This window comes from Nicotiana sylvestris, chromosome 6 (genome assembly GCF_000393655.2).
Source record: "Nicotiana sylvestris chromosome 6, ASM39365v2, whole genome shotgun sequence".
Taxonomy (NCBI): domain Eukaryota; kingdom Viridiplantae; phylum Streptophyta; class Magnoliopsida; order Solanales; family Solanaceae; genus Nicotiana; species Nicotiana sylvestris.
The window spans coordinates 163,753,493-163,778,657 of NC_091062.1; the positions used below are offsets into that span (position 1 = coordinate 163,753,493).

The window sequence follows — 25,165 nt, forward strand, 5'->3', positions numbered from 1 at the left end:
CTGATCCATTATAGGCCTAGTATCAAATATTTTAAATTCAAAGTATTGCAGAGCCAGGAATTTGTCAATACCTCGTTTTTCATTCTGGTATACAGTTTGTAGAGCAGTCCAAATCTTTCTTGGCGACTTCAGATTGCAGTTAAGATCATAGAGTCGATCTATCAAAGTATTCAGAATATGGCCGCGACACAACAGTTCATCATGTTCTCGTTTCTTCCTTTCTTCCTTGACTACGTCAGAATCTTCTGTTGTGGGCTCAGGCATCGGAGGCAAGGCAGAATCAAGAATATAGTAGATATTGAGAGCGGACAACAAGAATATCATCTTGTCTCTCCAACGGGTAAAGTTCGTTCCATCAAAGCGATCAAGTTTGATGAACTCCTTCGGATTCTCAACAACAGACATCAATTTCTCCATAGCAGAATAACTCTTTAAGATTGTTAAATAAATAATAAACAAAATTAGCTTTGAGGCGTGAAATCGACTGTCCTTAAAGAGTTATCGCCTGTATACTAATTTAGGGAAAATACAAAACGATTCTCTTCAGGATACAACAAAGCCTGCAATAACACTTGTGATTTTCTATTCCATTTCGTTGGAATTCTTGTGTATTTATAGGCAACCAACAGACCCTTTCAGAAAAGATGTCTTGTTTCACAAACAGACACGACTATTTATTCGAATTTTGAATTTAAAATTCAAATAAATTTGATTTTTCTGTTAAAAATAATTAACTTTAGGATCTCGTGCCTGTTGAGTCAATTTCGTGCCTGTTGAGTCAGTCTCGTGCCTATTGAGTCAAACTCGTGCCTGTTGAGTCAATTTCGTGCCTGTCGAGTCAATCTCGTGCCTGTTGAGTCAATCTCGTGCCTGTTATGCGCTATTTCATAATGATCAGTTCCGAGGCTAACAGGCACGGTACAAGAAAGAAACGTCCCACTTCCAACTTGCCAATAACAAACTATGTTACATTCTCTACTGTAGAGAATATAACTTTGACGATAGGATATGCTTACCAAAAAGGAGGATTGAGGATCTGGTATGGATCGGGAGGATTGAATCGAACACGCAACCTTCTGATTTGGAGTCAGACGCGCTACCATGTTGTTTAATAACTGAGAAAAATAAATCACAAAGGTAAAAAACAAAAAGAATAATAACTGAGAAAAATACCAACAAACGAAAAATTTCCAATAACATTTCACTTGGATGTAGCGAGTGCAGAAGTAGCTGTAATTAGCTACTCAAGAATTAAAACTGCGCGCGTTAATTCTCACTCCTATATTAAGCAAAATTAATTATAAGCACGTCGGAATCAATTGTTATATGGAGTGTCATGCACAGAGTGGAAATGTGCACTGTGATAGATCAGAAAACGCTGCTCAAGCACTCTATTCTTGTATGCATGCAAATACATAAATATATGCACGAGTATCTTGGAAGTGAATAGTCACTGCTTAGGACTCCTAATGAGATAACAATTACACTAACTCTATACAAATACACTGCAACAATTCCTACGAGACATTATCTTAACAGGGCTATACAAATTTTCATGGCAGAAGAAGCAAATACTCATATTTCATATACAAGTACATAAAAGAATGCGGCAGCACTTAAATGCAGTTGTTTAAAGCAAAAATTATTGAGAACATACAAAAAGAGCAAATTTTCAAGAAGGGAGATAACCAGTAGCAGTAAATGCTGCATGTCACCTAACATATACAATGGCCAATTCACAAGAGGGACAACTGTGGCTTTTCTTAAACTACTTACCACTGTTTCAAGTCATCACTCATCACAAGTTGTGTTACCAAAATATCAAATAGATGCAACAATGATAACAAGTGCTGAATGCTGATACACAATAGCTGACAAAAAAGTAATACAACTCTATACAATTCATAGTAGCTGAACAAGTCAACAATTTATAATGCCAAAGAAAAAAAACAAGAAAGAAACACAAAGAAGCAGGTCAGTCTACTGATTAACAAGACAGTATGCTACTTCATATTACACCTATGGTTATTTGCTGGGAAATTTGGAGATTACAGATTCTCAATAAGGAGAACAATGTATCAAGTTCTTAATCACCATAAATGGAGTTTATCCAAGACAAAAGTTAACAAGATTGGGCAGCTAACTGGTACACTATCTGTGACCAAATAACGCACCTTTCCCCTAGAATTGAAAGTACTTTGGTGATATGGGGTAAGCCTCGACCTTCATGGATCAAACTGAATGCGGATGCCGAATTAAGGAGGGCTTAGCTGGTGCTGGAGGTATATGCAGGTACGAGAATGGATTTATGATTATGGCTTTTAGCTCTCCTCTTGGTATATGCAGTAGTAATATGGCAGAAGCAAGGGCAATCCGTATTGGTTTGGAATGGTGCATAGGGAATGAATGGTTTTACCAACATCATTATTGAAGGTGACTCTCTGTTGATCATTAACATGTTAAAAGGATGCATTAAACCACCATGGCATATGATGGAGATTATTTTGAGGACTCAAGAACTTCTTAATTTGGCTAACTGCACAGTACAACATTGTTATAGAGAGGCCAATCAGGTGGCTGATGCTTTGGCCGGGTGGAGTATTGACAATGTGGACCAAATCTTCCATTCCAGCAATAAGATGCCACAAAAGGCTATGGGTTTGTATAGACTTGATATGATTCAAATGGCCTCCTTCAGACATAAACACAGAAAATTCAGTTTTTTGTGATTCTATGCAAGTATTTTTGTTATTGTTTTTGTAAGCAAGACTGTAACCTGTAATTTTGCTACTAGTAAAGTAGATATAGGTCTCCTTTTTTTGGCAGTTGAGGTAAGGATGTGTACATCCACCTCTCTTTTATTGTTGGTTTGACTTCTCTGATGAATACAACTCAGTCATGGGAACAATTGATTTAAAAAAAAATTAACAAGACAGTAAATCTTTCAAGGAAATGACTCAATTAAAGAGGGTAGGGGTATAATTAAATCCAAAGCAATAAGACTACAAGATCATGACTTCGGAGGAATTAGCCATTTTTGGCTTCAAACACAGTCAGCAACACAAATACCAATACTGAGGCATGTACTACGAAACTGGTGCCACTAAGCCATGGCCAAAAATAACATACAACAAAAAACCTTTACTTTGTAAAGAATATTGTTGATCAACTATAAGCATAGATACAATTTGTATTCTTAGACTAAAAAGGGCTGCACCTGAGATCATCTTGATCTCAAGCTGCCTACGTACCCCAAAAAATCCTAAAGAGGGACCAAATCCACGCGTAGTTCATTACATATATAGTATTCATAATTCAATTGTATTGTTTTTTAACTAAGAAGGGACTGCATCTGATCATCTTGGTCGCAGACTGCCTACATACCCCAAACAAATCCTAAAGAGGATCAAGCCCGCACGTAGTTCTTTTACATATACAATAAATCAATTTTCTATTATGAATCAGCTATCTATTGTCCGCAGCTAGAAGCCTTTCACGAATTCCGTTCTCTACTTTCTTCAGATTCAACATGTGCATTCTGATTATTGCATCAATGTTCTATAACCAAATTGCGAATGTGTGGGTGTGTCTTGAATATTGTCTTTCGATGGGGTCTGCACAAAAGGGACATGTAACCACTTTGCTTCTTCCTTGTCTTTGTTTTAGGCTGGACATTATTGGCTTATTTCAGAAAAGAATGATTCAAGAGCATGTCATCAGTCCAACGCGAACTCGGATTCTTGACCTGACAATTTCTCACAAAATCTTTTTCCTCTGCTGACAGTTTCGCATTTTCAAAACTTGGTTTCTCATACCCCATCATCAACCTTTGCATCAGAATTGGATGATTCCTAGAGGGGTTTCCGATCAACTCGTAGACAGTACAACCAAGAGCTTAGATATCCGCCTCTGGACCGTACTCTTACTTAAGCACGAATTCAGGTGCCATGTACCTTTTAGGTCCCCTTGAGTCCCTGATTTTATGTCCAGCTCTGTTCCAAAGTCATAGCGAGTCCGAAATCTGGGATCTTGGCAATCTCTGTTGTATCATTGTAGACAATAAATTTGCGTCGAGAAAATAAAATCAAGACCGAAAATATCGCAACAATCGTAGTATTTTTATTTCGAATATTTGAGTGTTACAATATCTATGATTCCTCTAACTCTACTTTTCTAGTATAAATTCAAGGGCCTTTGAGCTTGATCTTGAATTTGAATTTGATTTAACCATCGCGAACACTTTGATTGTTATTGTAGCACGAACAAGTAGCCTTGATCTTGAGCTCCTTGTATTTGATTTGACTTCGTTCTTGATCTTGAATACTTGATTTGTTCTTCGTTCTTGAACTTGAACTCGATTTCTTGAACTTGAACTTGGTTGTTTGAAGTCTTAAACTTGTAGAGAAATTTGCGGCGTTTGATCTGTGAGCTCTCTCTTGTTTCTTATTATAACTTCTGGTTCCTTTTCTGGGTTATGAAGACCCCTATTTATAGTTGTGGAAAGGAGGAGTTGTGGCAAGAATAAACTCTTTCCAACCAATCAAATTAAAGTGTTGACATGGCCGCATTTGATTGGCCAGAACATGTCACTTACACACGTGGCACGATTTCATTGGCCTTTTAGTGTGACGTGTCATGCCTTGTCATTTTGACATATTGCATGATCCTATTGGCTCTTCTGTTTGACTTGGCGCGCCACGTCATTTGACACGTGGCACCAAACTGGGCCTCTAGGAAGATGACATATTAAGAATGAAGTGGGCTCATCACTTTAGCCCAATTAAATGGGTTAGTCTAATGAATTAAGATTTATTTATTTAATCCATATATATATTGGGCTTATATAATTGATTCGTTTAGAGAAAACTACCCTTTATAGCCCCTCAAACTTTTAATAGCCCATGTTTTGTCCTACTTACAACAAATGGCCCTTCGGCCCAAACGTATTGCATATAGTAGCCGAAAGGAATAAGCATGACAACATAAGTGCCTGTAGCTCAGTGGTTAGAGCGCTTTTTTCCTAAGCCAAAGGTCGCAGGTTCGACCCTCATCTAGCACGATAGAGCAACCCTTTTTTTACCTTTTTAAATGTACTTCTGGATCTTATAAGTATTTTTGTATATTTTTTGTATAATAACAGACTATATTTGTATATTTTTTGCATAATGATAGTGTATTTTGTATATATTTTGTATAGTAATAGTCTATTTGTATAGTGACAGTCTATTTTGTATATTTTTTGTATAGTAACAGTCTATTTTGTATAGTGACAGTCAATTTTGTATATTTTTTGTATAGTAACAGTCTATTTTGTATAGTGATAGTCTATTTTGTATATATTTTGTATAGTGAGAGCTAATTGTATATAAATTATATAGTGACAGTCTATTTAGTATATTTTTATATAGTGATAGTCTATTTTGTACATATTTTGTATAATGACAGTCTATTTAGTATATTTTTTGTATAATGACATTCTATTTTTGTATATATTTTGTATAGTGACACTCTATTTGTATATAAATTGTATAGTGACAGTCTATTTGTATATAAATTGTATAGTGATAGTCTATTTTGTATAATTTTTGTATAATAACAGTATGTTTTTGTAGATATTTCAACTTTATGCATAATCATCTCCTCTGTTCTTCCTCTCATTGAGAAACCAGCCACCAGCGTCCAAGGCCTCACAGTCGCCGAAAATGGTAACAAGATCGCCGGAGTTTTAAACTTTTAGCCAAAGATCTTCAAAATATTATCTACATATTCACAGAAACTATAAGAGAAAATCAGAGAAGAAGACAAGGTTGAGCCTTATGCTATACCACTGCCGAAATAAGAAGATCTGGACTTTTACCCGTCGCCACAAAACTCAAAATCAGACTATTAAAAAAAAAATCGCTACTGCTCTTATTGGTGTCATTGATTCTGCACTTTGAATCGTGAAAAGAAACTCATGTCTGGGTTTGGAACTTCTGTTAATGTTTGTTTGTTACTGCAAAATTAAAATTTGAAATTGTTCCGTTGAATTGAAATACTATTAATAGTGATTTGATAAATTGGGCGAAGCGAATTGACGAGTAAAATTCAAAATCCACTTACTTTGAGCTTGTGACTTTTGCATCTGTTGGTGAAATTTGTTTCAAGGATTAAATCATTGGTTGGGAAATTGATGTGACTAGTAAGGAAGAAGAGGAAAGCGAGAGGAGCAGTCATGGTCATAGTTGGCTGGCTGGATTTCCGGCGAGGGAATTATTAGTGTTTCCGGCTAGCATTTGTTTTATTTTTAGGCTATGACTTGTATGGGTTAATTTGTGGGCTACCAGATGAAATTTGTTTTGCCCGATGGGCTATAAATGATGTTCTCTCATTCGTTTATATATTGGCCCATAATATTTATTTGGACCAATATATCTTGAATTTAAAATATAATACAAATTCTTTTATGGATTTAATTTTAATAAAATTTATATGCCTACAAATGCCCCCTACTTCAAGATTTATCGGACATAAACTTTGACTTAGAAGCGGTAAATCCTTGAAGTACCAGTAGAGAATCAAATATTAGCATCGATGTTCCAGCAATCAATTTATAGTTTATAAATAGATATTATGAATAAGAATAAGGCTAAACAACAATGATTGCACTTGCTTTTTATGTGTAGTTATCTTACTATATCTGCGTGGCCTTTGTAATCTATATGGAACTTGGTTTGCAACCTTTATTCTTGGCAAAAAAATCCCTTTTTCTGTCTCTAATAAGTTTGCTGTGATTACTAGATATTTAGGAGGCAACTACAATTCCTTGAATCCTATTTCATGTTGGGAACGAAATCATGTTGCCGCCTTAACAGCTAATCCCGCATAGCCCAACAAATTTTAACGCCATATTGTGAGCACGCGATTTTTGCCCTAAATATGATTATTCCCAAAATCCCAAACAAAATAATTTTTCTTTATTTTTACAATTTTTGTGCATTTTGGTATCATTTTCTGATAATTATTGCATTCTATTTGTGCATGTTAATTTTTATAAAATACAAAAATATGCATTTTTTGCATTTAGGTTTTAGTTTTATGTTTTTTAGTAACAACTAAAGTTTAATTTGTTTAGAACAAAACATGAAAATCACAAAATTAGTTCATTTTTGCATTTTTATAATTTCTATTGGGAATTCGTCATGAAATAGTTTTCAAATAATTTTAAGAATTAATTAGTCTTCGTTTTGAAATAACTAGAATTTCATGTTAGTTTTGCATCTCCATAAAAATTAGAAAAACTTATAAAAATTGTAAAGGTAAGAAAAGAAAATAAAAAGAAAATAAGAGTAGAAATTTGGTCTTAATAGAAGACCCAAATCTGGGCCAATTTGTTGGAAACTTTCAGGCCCAAACGCCCTAAACCCGTTGCAAACCAGACCAGGCCCAATCCTTACTCGGTCCTCCTCCCAGGTGTTGAAACGGCGTCGTTTTTCCCCAGCCCCAATCACGACCGTTGGATCTCATCAATCCAACGGTCCGGATCTAACTAAGATGTTGGGTATATAAATGTCCGAAAACTTCCCCCCACCCCATTTGTCTCGTCTTCCTCACCCCGCCTATCCTCTCAAACCCTAATCCGCGCCGCCCCTAAATCCCTCGTCGGCGGTGAACGTCACCTGCACCGTTCAAGCCCAAAATTACACCACTTGTACTCCTCACTCCCCTCTTTCCATTCCACCCACTGGTTCCCCTCGAATAAGGCTGGAGCTCGTCGAATCTTCGACTGAAGTTTCCGGTCAGATCGCAGGTTTACCCAAACCAGCCCAAAGTCACACCACACAATCCCCGGTCGTCCCTCAACACTAATCCATGATTATCTTCCTTCAAATCTCTGTGAAACGGCTCGAATATTAGATCTAAGAATTTCTGGCCAAAACCCTAAACCAAAATCTTTATGATTTTGAACCGTGGTATCCTTAACCATGTGTTCTCTTGTAAGAACACATGGTTAGGGATGTTACGCGTTAAAAATCTGAAAGGATTCGGACGTCAGTGACTGGCCGGAGTTCCTCGTGCTTCTGTGAGTCTTTCCTGTTTCTTTTTTCTCGCTTGGTTGAAGTCTTAGTTACAGTCTTGGTTTCATTAAGTGTTCTGTTAAACTTATGATTTATTTTGTGTATTAGTATAATTCTGTCAATTGCTGTTAGTTCTGAGTTTGATATTTGTTTGAACGATTGTGAGTTTATTGGTTAGGAATTAGTTTAATTTCATTTAATATTGATCAGTAGCTTAAGTTTTGCTTCGATCAATCCTGGTTTCTGGTTTGTCTTAGTTCGATTGAGTTGGTGTATGTGAACAATTTGGATTGGTTAGTTTGATTAGTTGATCTCTGAGTGCTAATTAATCAGTTTCAGTTAGTTTTGGATTAACTTAGGGGGTTGGTTATAGTTGTTGAGGATAAGGGCATAATCAGTAACTTTGAGAAGCCTTCAGGGTTAGTTTGGGCATGAAAAAGGGTAATTCTGATAGGAATAGTAATATCAAAGTATATGGAAGGGCAGTATAGGTATTGTATGGGTAGAAGAATACCCTAGGGCCTTCTAGAATAGGATTTTAGTTCACATTTTAGAACAATAGGGGTGTTTACTTGTTTAGCAAGTCAAGAATAGAGGGACTAAATCGAAATAAGGGAGGGACTAAAAAAGAAGGCCAAAAATCTGATCTACTCTCTCTTGTTGCCTATATAAGGGCATAAAATGCCTTGGGAAAGAGGGTTCTTCTTCCTTCAGCTAAAAAATCCCCACCAAAAGCTTTCCTCCCTGTTTTCAATTCCAGCTAGTATTTCCATTCCAGTATTCAAAAAATAAAAAAAAACATCAAAAATGAAGAAATCAAAAACAATTTTACAGTTTCATTAACTAGTTTTGGATGTCAGTTGGGTTTTGATTCTAGCAGGATTGCAATGGTATTTAGGTTCAGCTGTAAGGGCTAGGAGTGCATTTCAAGTGTGTGTTGAATTGATCTGTGGAGTCTGCTTGTATTTCTGGTTTTCAAAAGCAGTTCCTGGCATGCTCGAATGTGTTTTGGGTTGATTATTTGAGTTTGCTCTGCATTCCCACTCCTTTCCTGCTGAATTGTTGAACCTGGGTGGATTGAAATACTCCTTCATTGACTGTGACTGGGTTATTACCTTAGTTTCTGAGCTGCTGAGTTGTTACTGGTGCTAACCTCCTTTTCTCTATTTACATTCCAATTTCCAGGTACACTTCTTTGAACTTCACTGATGTATGCTCGTTGAAGTTGAAATGAAATGTTTAAAGGGTCTATTGTTCAACTGAAGGCAGTCTGTATTTTAACTGATTTTAATCGTGTAGTTTTCTGTTATATAACTGGCAGTTATATGTGTAATTAAGATTGTTTAGTAAGGTTGATTACACGTTGAATGTTGCATAATGTTGAACTGTTGAATTGGGCATTTGAAATAGCATTGAGCATAGGCTTGGTCTAATTTGAAGGATCGTGTGAATTCAATAGTCATCAGTAGCAATTGGATCTATACAAATGACATGTGAATTCAGGAGCAGGTATGGTGACATTTAGCCTAGTTACTAATACTTTTGTCATTGATCATGCTAGTATAATAGAATGTCTGCTCTTGATTAAAGGTTCTGAAATCGATTGGTAGGCAAACCTGATTTATTGTTGGTAGATTGGTATTGAAACCAATTAAAAATTATGAAACAAAACTTGTTCACAATTGATTTAGTTCATTAAAAGCAGCAGGTCTTGATAGGTAATTGGTTGGACAAATCGGTTTAGGAATTTTGGAGTTCACGGCTATCAGTTAAAATGAGGGTATGCATTGTCATTGTGGTGACTCGTTGATGTTATATCAATTGTTGCAGTTGGAATCTTATTCATATTTGTTGGGCCATTTGGACCGCATCGAAGCCATGAGGCAGGCCCATTTCTTTCTTTGAATTTGGTTCTTAGTTTACTTCAGTGTAGTTCAATTCTAAATTAATTAGTCTTTTAGAGACACATAATAAGTAGGAAATCATAGTTACTTCGGGATTACTACTAGCCTCGCCCAAATAAAACCACTAATTACGGGGCCCTCAATAAATGGTTATTAGAAATGTTTAGAATTTGGGATGGCCATTTAACGAACTCCACGGACTTCCCCAAAATGATATTACGTTAGAATCTTTAGGCGCGATTTTAATTTAAGTACCTTCTTAAACTCGGGTGCGCATTGATGCGACCCAAATCTAAATCTCGGCGAAGTCGAAACGTGTTAACAACCACGGGTGCATTGATTGCGACGTGGTTCGAAACGCGTTTTCACGGCGTTGCAATTCTTTTAAAATAAATAATGATAAAAAGCGGTTTACAAATAAAAGGCACATAAGCTAGCATGTATTAAAATCAGATAAAATCAAATACAATAGTTAAGCGACCGTGCTAGAACCACGAAGCCCGGGAATGCCTAACAGCTTCTCCCGGGTTAACAGAATTCCTTACTCGGATTTCTGATACGCAGACTGTTAATAGAGTCATAAATTTCCTCGTTTCGGGATTCAACCGGTGACTTGGGACACCATTAATCTCTCAAGTGGCGACTCTGAATAATTAATAATTAAATCCTGTTCCGATTGTCCTTTAAATGGAAAAACTCCTTTAAGCCCTTACAGGTGTAGATGAAAAAGGAGGTGTGATAGCTCTGGCGACTCTGCTGGGGACTCGAACCCAGAATCTCTGGTTTAGGGTTCAGAATTCGAGCTTAGATAAATTGTTGTATTTGGTTGTATCTGATTTTCCTACATGTTTTGTGCTGAATGTGCTAAATGTTACTGCTTTGATATTATCTGAACTGTATATAAACTAAACCGACACCCTTCTCTCTTCACCTCCGGGGATGTGCTTACTGGTTGAGACTCCCTATTCTGTTAGTGTCATACCTTGAAATAAGAAAGAGGCCGGACAAGTTACGAAGCCGGATGGCCTTTTGGTTCCCGGTAAGTTGCCCCCTCCTCGACTTGAGTTGTCCGCTCGGGTACACAGTCTAGAACACTGACCCAGGTTTTGAACATGGAATAACGTGAATTCATGCCGGATCCCTAGTAGGAACGCTTATTTGCATCACGTTGCATTTGACTTAGGGGACTTGACACAGGGGTTGGGTCTGTCTAGGGCTAGCAACCTGAAATGAAAGACCATCCTGATGCATCCTACTTGCTCTGTACATATATTTGTTTCGAACCTGCATGTTGACCGGTTTCTGGATCTCGGGAATGTTGGAAAATTGAAAAAAAAAGAAAGGAGAAATAATATATTTCAGTTAGGGAGTTAATTGATTATTTTAGAAGTAAGAACCCAATGCCCAAACACTGTCGAAACTCTGCCAAAATTTTGAGAAAATTAAAAAGGAAAATGCTTTATTTTAGTCTGTTTTACTAAAAGCAAAAGAAAAATAGAAAAAAAAAGTCTTTTTTTTTGGAAAGTGTTTGTTGAAAAGAAAAAGTCTTTTATTCTTAGTTTGGAAAATGGGTTGTTTATTGTTTGAAAATTGAAAATAGAAAAGAGTCATGTTTTAAAATAGTTCGGTTAATTTGCCCGAACTATGCAGGTTTGATTCTCTCAGGGCGTGAGATACGTAGGCAACCCTCATCGGGTCCAACCTCCCTTTTGCAAAAATAACCAGAAAATATCAAAATTTTAATTTTGTCATAAATAAACCAGGTGATGCAGTTTTGTCAAAAAAATGGCCAAATGTTCCCAAACGGGACGCCGAAAGGCTGACCTTGCATAGATAGCCACCTGTGGTCATGATTTTTTTTTCCCAGTCCACACAACCTTAAGTTTTCGTCCTCGAGGCGTTGAAAGGCCGTGTTGCAATACTGGGTATTTTTATCTTAAACTAAAAAAAAAGAGAAGTAAGAATTGTGAATAAGCTAAGTAGAGCCGTCTTATCATAAATAGCCTTAAAATCTTTATTCCCAAAATGCTGAAGGGCCATGTTTGAGAGTCCAGTGCTTCGCTTGAAAATATATCGGTAACTTTGAGTCAAAATATAGATAGTTTTTTTTAGTCAAATAAAAGTTTTCTTTTTGCTTAAACGCTTTAATAAATGTGCAGGATGAGCACGATGATAAATGAGCCCTTTTCAATAATGACCAAAATCCCTTTTGAGCTGCAATTATGGTGGAATAATTTAGGCAAAGAAGGGCAAGACGAAGTGAAAAAATATTTGAAACACCTTCCGGTTTTATTAAACATTCAGCCTCGGGGGGATATTATCAGGGCATTGGTCGCCCATTGGGATTCAGCACATAATGTATTTCATTTCTCAGAATTTGAGCTCACCCCGACATTGAAAGACATAGCGAGGTATATTGGAAGTGATCAAGCTCCATTGAGGTTTAAATACTTGATTGCTCCTAGGGCCATTACCGTACACCGTTTTTTGTATTCCTTGAAAATACCCCGAACAGTTCATCATCCAGATTTTGCAAAGGGTTTCTGCAGTTTCCGCTTCATATATGATAGATATGGCAATGTGGGCGGGTTCAACAATCCAGCTTTTAAGCTATGCAGTAGAAATAGCCGACAAAAATGGAAGGAACACAGACGGGTGGCTTTTATGATGGCCTTCTTGGGCCTCGTAATATTCCCAAGGAAAGATGGTAATATTGATTTGAAAGTAGCAGGGGTCGTCAGTACCTTGCAAACCATGGGGAAAAGCACTTTAGCACCTATGATCATGGCTGATATCTTCCGAGCACTCACTGCGTGCAAAGCTGGGCGCAAATTTTTTGAGGGATGCAACTTGTTGCTACAAATGTGGATGACTGAGCATTTGTGCCCACGCTCTCAGCTATTGAGTTATGGTTCGGTTGAGAAAACTTGTATATGTGAATTTTTCACAAGAATCAAAGGGGCTAGTCTACCTGAAGGAGTCACGGCCTGGACAACATTATTTTGGAACCTCAATGCCAGCCAGATACAGTGGGTGCTTGGATGGTTGCCTGTCGAAGAGGTCGTATATATGCCAGCAGCCCGCCCGCATTTTTTTTTGATGGGACTCAAAAGCATCCAGCCCTATGCACCATATCAGGTTCTGAGGCAACTCGGGAGATATCAAGTAGTACCGAGAGATGAAGATCTGAGTACCCAAGTGGTCGAAATCAGTCCTGACGGTCGATTCCCCGAGGAAGAAGTTCGCCAAATTTGGAGTGAGTGTCAACATTTGTTGGCGAACACTTGTGGGTCTGATAGGGTTAAATGGGAAGTTTCCCCAGGGTATCATGATTGGTTCAGAGGTGACGTAGCATGTGGGAGACCGGCTAAAAGACCTCATCTCGAAGATTTTGCCAAGTCGTCCCAAGAGCAGTGGGATTGGTTAGCAAAGGAAGAAGGCTATCGAGTTGAGATCGGTAAACTGAAGCAGCAAGTTGAGAGTCTGAAATTCGAGAACAGTGTACAGGTCGCCGCGGATCAAGGGGAAAAAAATAGACTGGCTCGAGAAAATGAAGCACTTAGGGCCCAAATCCAGCAATTGAAGATAACCGTCGATAAGCAACCGAGGAGCCGATCCGATGAGCAATTGATAAAAAGATTGGAAAACGAAGTCAGGGAATGGCGGGATGAATTAGAAAAATCTGAGAATGTCATGGCAGAACTTAAAGCACAGTGGGCTACAAGAACAGAGGAGCGTCGCCAGTACTTGACTCAGTTGAAAAGGGACCATGAGAAAATTGTCGCCAATTTAAAGAGAAAAGTGGTTGCCTTTGAGGGTAAAGCGGTTAGGCAGGCTAGAGATTTTGAAATTAAAAGTGGACATTGTTACGACTTGTTGGCCCAAATGGAGGTAGAAGTGCAGCGGCTGCAAGACCAACACCTACAGGACTCTCGAGCTTTAAAGACGTGCAGTGATCAGATAAGACGTTTGCTTATAGAAAAGAAGCAAACAAAAGACAGGATTAGAGCCATTGCTCATGCCATTTTTCGGGGATGCCGGGTTTGTGAAGACATGACCTATACTACTTTCGTCTCAGCGGTAATGATCTATGTGAAGCGAACCATGAATGAATTAGAGCAGCTTGAAAAGGATTTGGATCCTAGGCCCGCGGCGAGGCCGAACGACGCCCCACGGACACCTAAGTTTGAAACACTAGAATATGCATAGTCCGTGTCTGTAATTTTCTACCATTTTGAGTCAGTCTTTCGTATGTCCGTTATCTTCCCAGGTCAAGTATGTCTGCAGTCTTAGAGTCTGTATTTGCTTTTAATTTGCGTCTGTTAGCTTCATTCCGAAAAGTGTTGAGTTTGAAATAGTTTGTTTTAGTAATGAAAATTGAAAATGTCAAAATTTTTACATACACCCGTTATTTTGCATTTATTTTCATGAACTACGCTTGGTCTGATTCGTGCGGGGTCACGATATGTAGGAAATCTCCATAGGATTCGACCGTAATCGTAAGAAAAAAATGAAAAGAAGAAAATCCAAGGAAAGAGAAAAGAGAGAAAAGAGCGGAAAAACAAAAGAGAAATGAGCGGGAACACAAAAGAGAAAGAAACAAAAGAAAGAGAAGAGCACAAGAAAGGGGTGAGGTGATGAAATTTGAAAGAAGGGTAAAAAGAAACGAGGAACAAAGTGCCGGGATGACGCATGCGATCGAGCAAATGCATAATAGAAATGATTAATTGTATAAATGCATTCATGCCAACGTGCGGTTGTTAAATCTGTTAAAACCTAATCTCTAACAAAGTGGTTGTCTAAATGTGTGAGTCCAGGTAGGTGGTTAGTTGATTGGAAATTCTGGCAACTCACCCATACAACACCCAGTCGAAAGATCAAGTAAAAATGACAGGGCAGGATTCAGAAATCAGCATCGTAGACCCTTCAAATGAAGTTGAGGTAACAGATGTGGGTGCTATGAAAGAAGAGATGAGGAAATTAAAAGCACAAATGGCTGAAATGCATCGGGCATGGTCTCAGGGACATCTGGCACCACTATATCCCGCTAATCCATCTTACATCCCACCCCTGGCTCAAGCTCAGGAGCCTACCACTCCCCACGCATCTTCAGCCTTCCCTTATCACTCCCAAGGTTATGGTACCACTTCATATGCTCCCCCAGCTCCACCCCCCAAACAGAACCCTCCACCACCCATGGTTCCAGTCTTTGTGGCACCTCCCCCATCCCCACTACATAGATCGTCCAGTGAGCCGCTATTCTAGGCTCACGACACCCAATATTATCCTCCCGAGCCCACTTTCAAAGCGCCTGAGCCATATACCTATTCGCCCCATTTTGAAATCCCGGGAGAGGTTGAGAAACCGGTTAAGAATACAGAACAGGAGGAAGTGATTCGTAAAGTCAAAAGCCCGGAGCAATCCTTCAGGAACATGCATGGTTTAGGTAACCAAGTCAGCGTCGCATACAAAGATTTGTGCCCTTTCCCTGATGTTCAGTTGCCTGCGGGGTTTAAAATGCCAAAGTTTGACTTGTATGAGGGGCACTGTGACGCAGTAGCCCATCTGCGTGGCTTTTGTAGTAAAATGAGAGGTGCTGGGGGAAATGATGAATTGTTGATAGCGTATTTCGGTCAAAGCCTGAGCGGGTCAGCGCTAGAATGGTACACGAGACAGGACCCCGGCCGATGGTATACATGGGATGATTTGGCTCAAGCATTCATTGGCCATTTTCAATATAACCTTGAGATAGTCCCTGACTGTATGTCATTGTTGAAGCTGGAAAAGAATCCTGGGGAAAGTTTTAGAGAGTTTGGTTTCCGCTGGAGGGAAAAAGCAGCGAGGGTCGATCCTCCGATGAGGGAGAGTGAGATGGTAGATTACTTCTTGCAAACATTGGAGCCTACCTATTTTGGTCATCTGGTGACGTCCGTCGGAAAATCGTTTAATGAGGTGGTAAAGATGGGGGCCATGATTGAAGAAGGATTGAAATATAACAAGATCTTGAGCTACTCGGCGTTGAAAGCAACCATCCAGGCCATCCAAAGCGGTACTGGTGGTGTGCTTGGAAAGAAGAAGAAGGAAGAAGTTGCTACGGTTGAAGCTAGTGCTTGGTCCAGGCCCAATAACCCTCCACTCTACTACAATCAACCCAGACATCACCACCCAAACTACCAATATACCCCATATGGCCCACCGCAACACTACTATCCACCACCAGAACCACACTTTTCTATCCACCACGCACAGACCTACACTTAGCCCCCGATGCACTCGCAATGACGTACACCGAACCCCCAAAACACACATCCACCCCCACAAAACACCTATCCCCCTCCCAGGGCAAACAAACCAGGAACCAACTTTCGCCCAAACTAAGCTTTTAGAAGTGAGAAGGCCCCAAACAGAAAAACATTTACTCCGCTAAGAGAATCTTATACTGCTCTCTTCCATAGATTGAAACAGTTGGGAATGTTGACCCCGATTGAATCCAAAGCACCAAACCCCCTTCCCAGAAATCTGGACCATTCTGTTAACTGCGAGTATTGCCCAGGGATACCGGGGCATGATACTGAAAAATGTTGGAAGTTGAAAAACGCGATACAAGAGCTCATTGATAATCGCCGTATTGAAGTACAGGCCCTAGAGGCCCCGAACATCAATCAAAATCCGTTACCAGCACATTATGAGGCCAACATGATCGAACTGATACATAAGGGGGCAGAGCCTAAAAAACCTTCGCAGGTGGTTATGACGATTCGTTCTACGGAAACCAAAGAGAAGACAGTGAGTGCAAGGCCAGTGGTTCAGTTAAAATCAATAAAAGACAAGCCAGTGCTGGTAATGGGAAAGGGACCATTTGTGGCTGCAAAAAAGCCGGAGCCAGTCAAGTTAGTGGTACCAGGGTCATCATCTACACCCGTGGTGGTTGTGAAAGGGGCCTATGTAGAACCGGTTGTCATAAAACCGGTAGTCCAGTTACCCATGGTTGATAGCAAAGCCGTACCGTGGAGATATGACAAGGTAGTGGTGACATACAAAGGAAAGGAAATTGAGGAAGAGAGTTGTGAAGCACAAGGACTAACTCGGTCGGGACGTTGTTTTGCCCCCGAAGAGTTGAGAAAGGCTAAGGGCGCTAAAGATAATACAGTGCCAGTCAAGAAAGCTGTGACGGAAGAAGAGGCAGAAGAGTTTCTGAAAAAGATGAAAGTGCAAGATTATTCCATTGTTGAACAAATGAGAAAAACATCGGCCCAAATCTCGTTGTTGTCATTATTGATTCACTCTGACGAGAATTACCGAGCTTTGATGAAGATATTGAATGAGGCTCATGTGCCTGACAAAATTTCAGTGAACCATCTGGAGACAATTGCCAACAAGATCTTTAAGGTGAACAGGGTAGCATTTTCTGATGATGAATTGCCTGTGGAAGGCACAGAACACAACAAAGCTCTCTATTTGGTGGTCAAGTGTGAAGGTTCAATGGTTACTCGGGCACTGATCGATAACGGGTCAAGTGCTAATATTTGCACATTGTCCACATTGAACAAGTTGAAGATCGATGAGGATAGAATCCGAAAAAATAGCATCTATGTTCGAGGGTTCGACGGAGGGGGAACAAACACAGTAGGGGATATTGTACTCGAATTGACTATTGGCCCGGTCGAGTTCACTATGGAATTTCAGGTGTTGGATGCTGCAGTATCCTACAATCTTTTGTTGGGTCGACCATGGATTCACGCAGCCAAAGCCGTGCCTTCCACGCTACACCAAATGGTCAAGTTCGAGTGGGACAGACAAGAAATTGTGTTATATGGGGAAGATCCCACATGCGCCATAAGTGATGCCATTGTGCCCTTTATAAAAACTGAAGATGACAAGGGACCATGGGTTTATCAGGTTTTTGACACGGTCCCAGTGAGCAGAGTGCCCGAGGGTAAAAGCATGCCATGTCCCAGGGTGGCAGCTGCGACCGTCATGGTAGTATCAGAAATGCTGAGTAACGGGTTCGTGCCAGGGAAAGGTCTGGGTGCTAAACTTCAGGGCATTATTCAACCTGTGTCCCTGCCCAAAAATCTGGACACCTTCGGATTGGGGTTCAAACCAACAACAGCAGATGTTAGAAGGGCTCGTAAATTGAAAAAGAAAGTTTGGGTTCTTCCCAAACCAATTCCACACTTGTCCAGGTCCTTCGTTAGACCGGGTAGCAAGAAGCAGTCATTGGCAAAGGTGTCAGGTTCATTGATTGGGGCAGAGGGGAATTTGGATAAGGTGTTCGAGAGAGTATTTGCTGAAGTAAACATGGTTGAGGCCGGGGAAGGGTCAAGCGGAGCAGATATACAGTACATCGGACCACATGCTAACATCAACAATTGGGAAGCTACTCCTCTTCCAATTCGGAGGGAGTCGTGGTAGTGGGTTTTGTTTTCCTTTTGTCACCTGGATTATTCCAGGGTTTGTAATCCAGTTGCTATGTTCCGTCCGTTTGGATGAGTTAAAACCTTGTTATCTTTACATTCAATGAAATGCAATTTTCTTCGTTCCTAATTTTGTTTCCATTTTTCTCTTTTGTACAGTTCTTTTTATGCTGATATCAATGATATGACATGCATGAGGAATCTTCGGCCCAGTTTTAAAAGCCAATCTAGCTCGGAAGTAATAATACAAGAAATCGAGTGTGATGATGGGGTGGATTGTAACAACGATGAAGCTTATGAGGAAATTAGTAAAGAATTAAGTCATTTTGAAGAAAAACCCAAACCTAACCTAAATGACACAGAAGCAGTTAATCTAGGGGACCAAGACAATGTGCGGGAAACTAAAGTAAGTGTTCATCTGGAGCCACAACTCAAGGAGGAGATAATTAAAGTATTGCATGAGTACAAAGATGTTTTTGCATGGTCATATGACGATATGCCAGGTCTAAGCACCGATTTGGTGGTTCATAAATTACCCACTGATCCGGCACTTCCCCCTGTCAAGCAGAAGCTGAGAAAGTTCAAAACGGACATAAGTGTGAAGATCAAAGAAGAGATTACCAAGCAGTTTGAGGCAAAGGTCATTCAGGTTACATGGTACCCCACTTGGTTAGCTAATGTCGTGCCTGTGCCGAAGAAAGATGGCAAGACCAGGGTGTGCGTCGATTATCGAGACCTTAACAAAGCAAGTCCAAAAGATAATTTCCCACTGCCCAACAACCATATACTGATTGATAATTGTTCCAAACATGATATTGGCTCTTTTGTGGATTGTTACGCGGGTTATCATCATATTTTAATGGATGAGGGAGATGCAGAAAAGACGGCATTCATCACGCCGTGGGGAACATATTGTTATCGGGTCATGCCGTTTGGTTTGAAAAATGCTGGGGCAACTTATATGAGGGCCATGACAACCATCTTCCATGATATGATACATAAGGAAATCGAGGTATACGTGGATGATGTAATCGTCAAGTCTAGACAGCAATCCGACCATGTTAGAGATTTGAGAGAGTTCTTTCAAAGGCTTCGCAGGTACAATCTTAAGCTCAATCCTGCAAAGTGTGCTTTTGGGGTGCCATCTGGGAAGTTGTTGGGGTTTATAGTCAGCCGACGGGGTATTGAATTAGACCCAGCCATTCAGGAGTTGCCACCTCCAAGAAACAAAACCGAGGTGATGTGTTTGTTGGGAAGATTGAACTATATCAGCAGGTTCATTGCTCAGCTCACGACAACTTGTGAACCAATTTTCAAGTTGTTGAAGAAAGATGTCGTGGTCAAATGGACTGATGAATGTTAGGAGGCTTTTGATAAGATAAAGGGGTATTTGTCAAACCCACCCGTGTTGGTCCCGCCAGAACCAGGAAGGCCTTTGATTCTATATCTGACAGTTGTGGACAGTTCATTCGGCGGTGTACTGGGGCAGCACGATGTTACGGGCAGAAAGGAGCAGGCTATCTACTATCTCAGCAAGAAGTTCACATCTTACGAAGTTAAGTATACTCATCTGGAAAGGACATGTTGCGCCCTGACTTGGGTGGCACAGAAGTTGAAACATTATTTGTCATCTTACACTACTTACCTTATATCTCGCTTAGACCCGTTGAAGTATATTTTTCAGAAACCCATGCCCACAGGGAGGCTTGCAAAGTGGCAGATCTTGCTTACAGAGTTCGACATTATCTATGTGACACGGACTGCCATGAAAGCACAGGCATTAGCCGATCATTTGGCTGAGAACCCCATCGATGAAGATTATGAGCCTTTGAAAACCTATTTCCCTGACGAAGAGGTGATGCACATTGATGAATTGGAACAAGCTGAGAAGTCAGGATGGAAACTTTTCTTTGATGGGGCTGCAAATATGAAAGGCGTAGGAATAGGAGCGGTACTTATTTATGAAACAGGGCAGCATTACCCTGTTACAGCTCGGCTTCGTTTCTACTGTACGAACAACATGGCAGAATATGAATCATGTATATTGGGATTGAGATTAGCTGTGGATATGGGTGTACGGGAAGTCTTGGTCATGGGTGACTCGGACCTACTAGTACACCAAATTCAAGGAGAATGGGAAACGCGAGATTTGAAGCTTATACCGTATCGGCAGTGTCTGCATGAGCTTTGTCAGCGTTTTCAGGCCATAGAATTCAGGCACATTACAAGGATTCATAATGAGGTTGCTGACGCTTTGGCTACTTTGGCGTCGATGTTGCATCATCCAGATAAGGCTTATGTTGATCCATTACAAATTCAGATCCGTGATCAGCATGCTTACTGTAATATGATAGAAGAGGAAATTGATGGCGAGCCGTGGTTCCATGATATCAAAGAGTACATTAGAGCGGGAGTATATCCGACACAGGCCACTAGTGATAAAAAAAAGAACGATTCAGCGATTGGCAAACGGGTTTTTCTTTAGTGAAGGGGTGCTATACAAAAGAACTCCAGATCTCGGGTTGCTGAGATGCATAGATGCAAGACAAGCCACATCTATCATGACTGAGAACATTTTGGAGTTTGTGGACCGCATATGAGTGGGTACGTCCTGGCAAAAAAGATTCTCCGAGCAGGTTATTATTGTCTCACGATGGAGCGGGATTGTATCAGTTTTGTGCGTAAGTGTCATCAATGCCAAGTACATGGAGATTTGATTCATTCTCCACCATCAGAATTACATACGATGTCCGCACCATGGCCTTTTGTTGCGTGGGGCATGGATGTTATTGGGCCAATTGATCCAGCAGCGTCAAATGGGCACAGGTTTATTTTGGTAGCTATAGATTATTTTACCAAATGGGTGGAAGCTAAGACGTTCAAGTCTGTAACTAAGAAAGCTGTAGTCGACTTCGTGCATTCAAATATCATCTGTCGGTTTGGGATTCCAAAGGTAATCATCACTGATAATGAGGCTAATCTTAATAGCCATTTGATGAAGGAGACATGTGAGCAGTTTAAGATCACCCATAGGCATTCTACTCCATACCGTCCCAAGGCAAATGGTGTGGTTGAAGCAGCCAATAAGAATATAAAGAAAATACTCCAAAAAATGGTTGAATGATCCAGACAGTGGCATGAGAAATTACCTTTTGCATTGTTAGGATATCGCACCACCGTTCGTACCTCGGTGGGGGTGACTCCTTACTCATTGGTATATGGTACCGAGGCAGTAATACCCGTAGAAGTGGAAATCCCATCTCTGCGAATCGTCGCAGAGGCTGAGATCGATGATGATGAATGGGTGAAAAGCCGTCTTGAGCAGTTGAGTTTGATTGACGAAAAGAGATTGGCATCAGTGTGTCATGGCCAACTGTACCAACGAAGAATGGCAAGTGCATACAACAAGAAAGTACGTCCAAGGAAATTCGAAGTCGGACAATTAGTACTGAGGCGGATCTTGCCTCATTGGGCTGAAGCAAAAGGAAAGTTTGCCCCAAACTGGCAGGGACCATTTGCAATAACCAGTGTGTTGTCTAACGGAGCATTGTATTTGACAGATGTAGAAGGAAAATGTATAGAAATGGCCATCAATTCCGATGCGGTCAAGAGATATTATGTATGATTTCTTTATTTTCTGAATGTATCTGTTTGTATTTGGCATATCTTAAAGATTGAAATGAGGAAGGCGTTTTGTTCTGCTATCCAAACATTTTTTTCCATTGTCACCCCTTTTGAGACGTGTTTATTTTCTTTCGTACCCCTCTTTCGGAATCAAAGGCACGATCAGGGAACACAGGTGCCGAACATAAAAGAAAGAAGAGAAAAACAAAAGGAAAAGAAAGAAGAGAAAAACAAAGGAAAAGAAAAGAAAGAAAAGAAAAGAAAAGGAAGAAGAAGAAAAGGAAAAGAAAGAAAAGCAAAAGAAAAGAAAGAAGAGAAAAACAAAGGAAAAGGAAAAGAAAAAGAAAGAGAAAAAAAGGAAAGAAAGAAAAACACAACAACAAAAGTTAATTATAATACAGTGAACTGCGTTTGACTTGATCCCGAAAGGGTACGTAGGCAACCTTACTCCGAGGTTCAGTCATACCAAAATAGAAATCCAAAAATCCCCAAGCAAGAAACTGGGGCAGAAGTGGTGATTGTTGTGGAAATTGGATTCCGAAAGTTGTAATTTGAACCCATTCGAATTGTTTTTAGCCTTTCATACCTTTATTTCTAACCCAATCCAAAAGCCTACATTATGGTCCAAAGAAAGACCTTCTGATCAATTTTAGGAAACGCCAAATCAAGCAGGTAACGGTAATTCGTGGCAGTGGTAACACTCTGGTTCAAGAAAAAAGAACAAAAGATAAAAATGAGAGAGTCTTATGGGTGAAAACCCTCACGGGCACGTAAGGCGACGGGAGCTGAGAGAAAATAAATGAGAGAGTCTTATTGGTGAAAACCCTCGCGGGCACCTTGAGGCGAAAGTGAGTTGGAAAATGTTTAAATGGCAAAAGGTCTGTGGGTGGAAAAATGTTTCGAAGTACCGCAGGAAAGCAAAGTTAAGGTCTGGGTAATTCAAAACAATTGATGGAAGTTCTGGGCAACAAAGTATGGCAATTGAAAGTTGGTTATTTGGACAGATTGGGCCGATCAATCCAAAATGCATGTCATAACCATTGGTACCAGCTGTCTCGCTCAGATAAGTTTCTTTTCCTTCTCTTTTTAAAACATCCATCTGGTTTTGGATTCTTCTTATCCTTGACTCAAAAATCATCGCATTTCATTTTCTTTTGAGGGTTTTTTCTAGCTGAGATGTTTCAGTACTAGTCTTGGTCAATGCAAGCAGAAAGGACTTCAAAGCTCACTACCAGCTCCTAGAATTGTAAAGCACAACGTGGTCAGAGAATGTCAAAAATAATTTGATGTCAAGTGGAATACAGGGAATTAACGGAAGTTTCATCGGTGAAATGATTGGGGAATGTCGTGGGGAAAGGCAAAAGCTTAAACAAAAGGTCAGAAAAATGAAATAACAGCGTGAGTGTAAAACATTTGAGTCGCCGGATGTTGGGAAATTTAAAAGTTGGTCAGAAAGTCAAGCGGTTCAGAGTCAGTGTGTGGAAGGCAGACAACACAAAGCAAGGCAGTGGAAGGATTTTTCAGCAAGGAGGCCATCAACTAACCACCGTTTTAAACTGACGAAATTTTCTTTGATTGTAATAGGGGCAGAAAGTTAGTCATTGAGAAGGTATTCTCCAAGAAGGAAAAACAAGCAGTAATCAGGTTTGGTCGCAAAGTGCGGTTTGATTATATACAAGATAATCCTGAATAGCATAAGGGGAATGTAATTTGGTTGCAAAGTTTGCATGATTAGAATAAATGCAAGTTATCAGGACCTTCCTGGATAATAGGACGTAATTCATATACCCGGGTAAGATACCTTGGTACAGTGAGAAGTAACACCTTAGGTTCATAATTGTTTGGAGCAGTCAGGAGCCCGCCTGGATAACAGAGGAATACGTTCAATTTCAAATTCAGAAATCAGGAGTCCGCCTGGAGAATAGAGACATACCATTCAGATTTTAAGCAATCAGGAGCCCGCCTGAAGAACGGAGGTGATACAATTCATGTTTTTAGATTCCCATCAATCTCTTTGTTTATTTTGAAATCAGGAGTCTGCCTGGAGAATAGAGACATACAATTTAATTTTAGCAATCAGGAGTCCGCCTGGAGAATAGAGACATACAATTTAATTTTAGCAATCAGGAGTCCGCCTGGAGAATAGAGACATACGGTTTAATTTTAGCAGTCAGGAGCCCGCCTGGAAAATGGAGGTGTTAAATATTTTATGCAGTCGAAGTCAGGAGCCCGCCTAGATAATAGAGGAGTAGCTTCAATTTTAAGTTCAGCAGTCAGGAGCCCGCCTGGAAAATGGAGGTGTTAAATATTTTTAGCAGTCGAAATCAAGAGCCCGCCTGGAGAACAGAGGTGACATAATTCAATTTTAGTTTTCAATCAATCTCTTTGTCTATTTTGAAGTCAGGAGCCCGCCTGAAGAATAGAGGCATGCAATTCAAGTTTCGGAAGTCAGGGGCCTGCTTGAAGAATGGAGTTGAAGTCAGGAGCCCGCCTGGAAAATTGAGGTTGTTATATTTTGAGTTGTAGTTGAAGTCAGGAGTCTGCCTGGATAACAGAGGGATACATACAGTTCAAGTTTCAGAAGTTGGGAGTCCGCCCAGATAATAGAGGAATACATTCGAGTTTGAGTTCAGCAGTTTGGAGAGAAGGAATAACATCTCAAGTCACCAGGGGAATAGCAACAAGGAAATTTATCGAGAAAGAACAAGACAATGAGGCAACAAGGAGACACAAGACAACAAGGCAGCAAGGAAGTACAAGAGCAAGTTTGAAGAATTTAGATGGGATTTTTTGTAATTCATAGAGCATAGTTAGTTTAGCTTCTTTTATCTTTGACGGGGTGTGATAAGGGAGGTCAGCAAGCAGTAACAGCAGCAGTAACAACAGCAAGCGCAGTGCAATCACAGTTCCTGGTAGTCCCAGCTACCAGACATTCCCGAACACTGACCTGATTCCTATTGAGCCCAGGATATGTAGGCAACCTCCGAAGCAGGATGCGGTCAAACTTTTCAAAAATGCTTCACACGGAATTTTCAAACGGGCAAAAATTGCTCGTATTTGCTCACTTATCTTTGCCCGAAAACATTTCATGTTTTCAAGCAAAGAGGGGCAGCTGTGAGCACGTGATTTTTGCCCTAAATATGATTATTCCCAAAATACCAAA

General features: G+C 40.1%; 1 pseudogene; it reads right to left on the reverse strand.

The window, feature by feature from the left end:
- Nucleotides 1–3,550: 3,550 nt before the first annotated feature.
- Nucleotides 3,551–25,165, reverse strand: part of LOC138871604 (mitogen-activated protein kinase kinase kinase 20-like) — a 36,417-nt pseudogene continuing 14,802 nt past the window's right edge.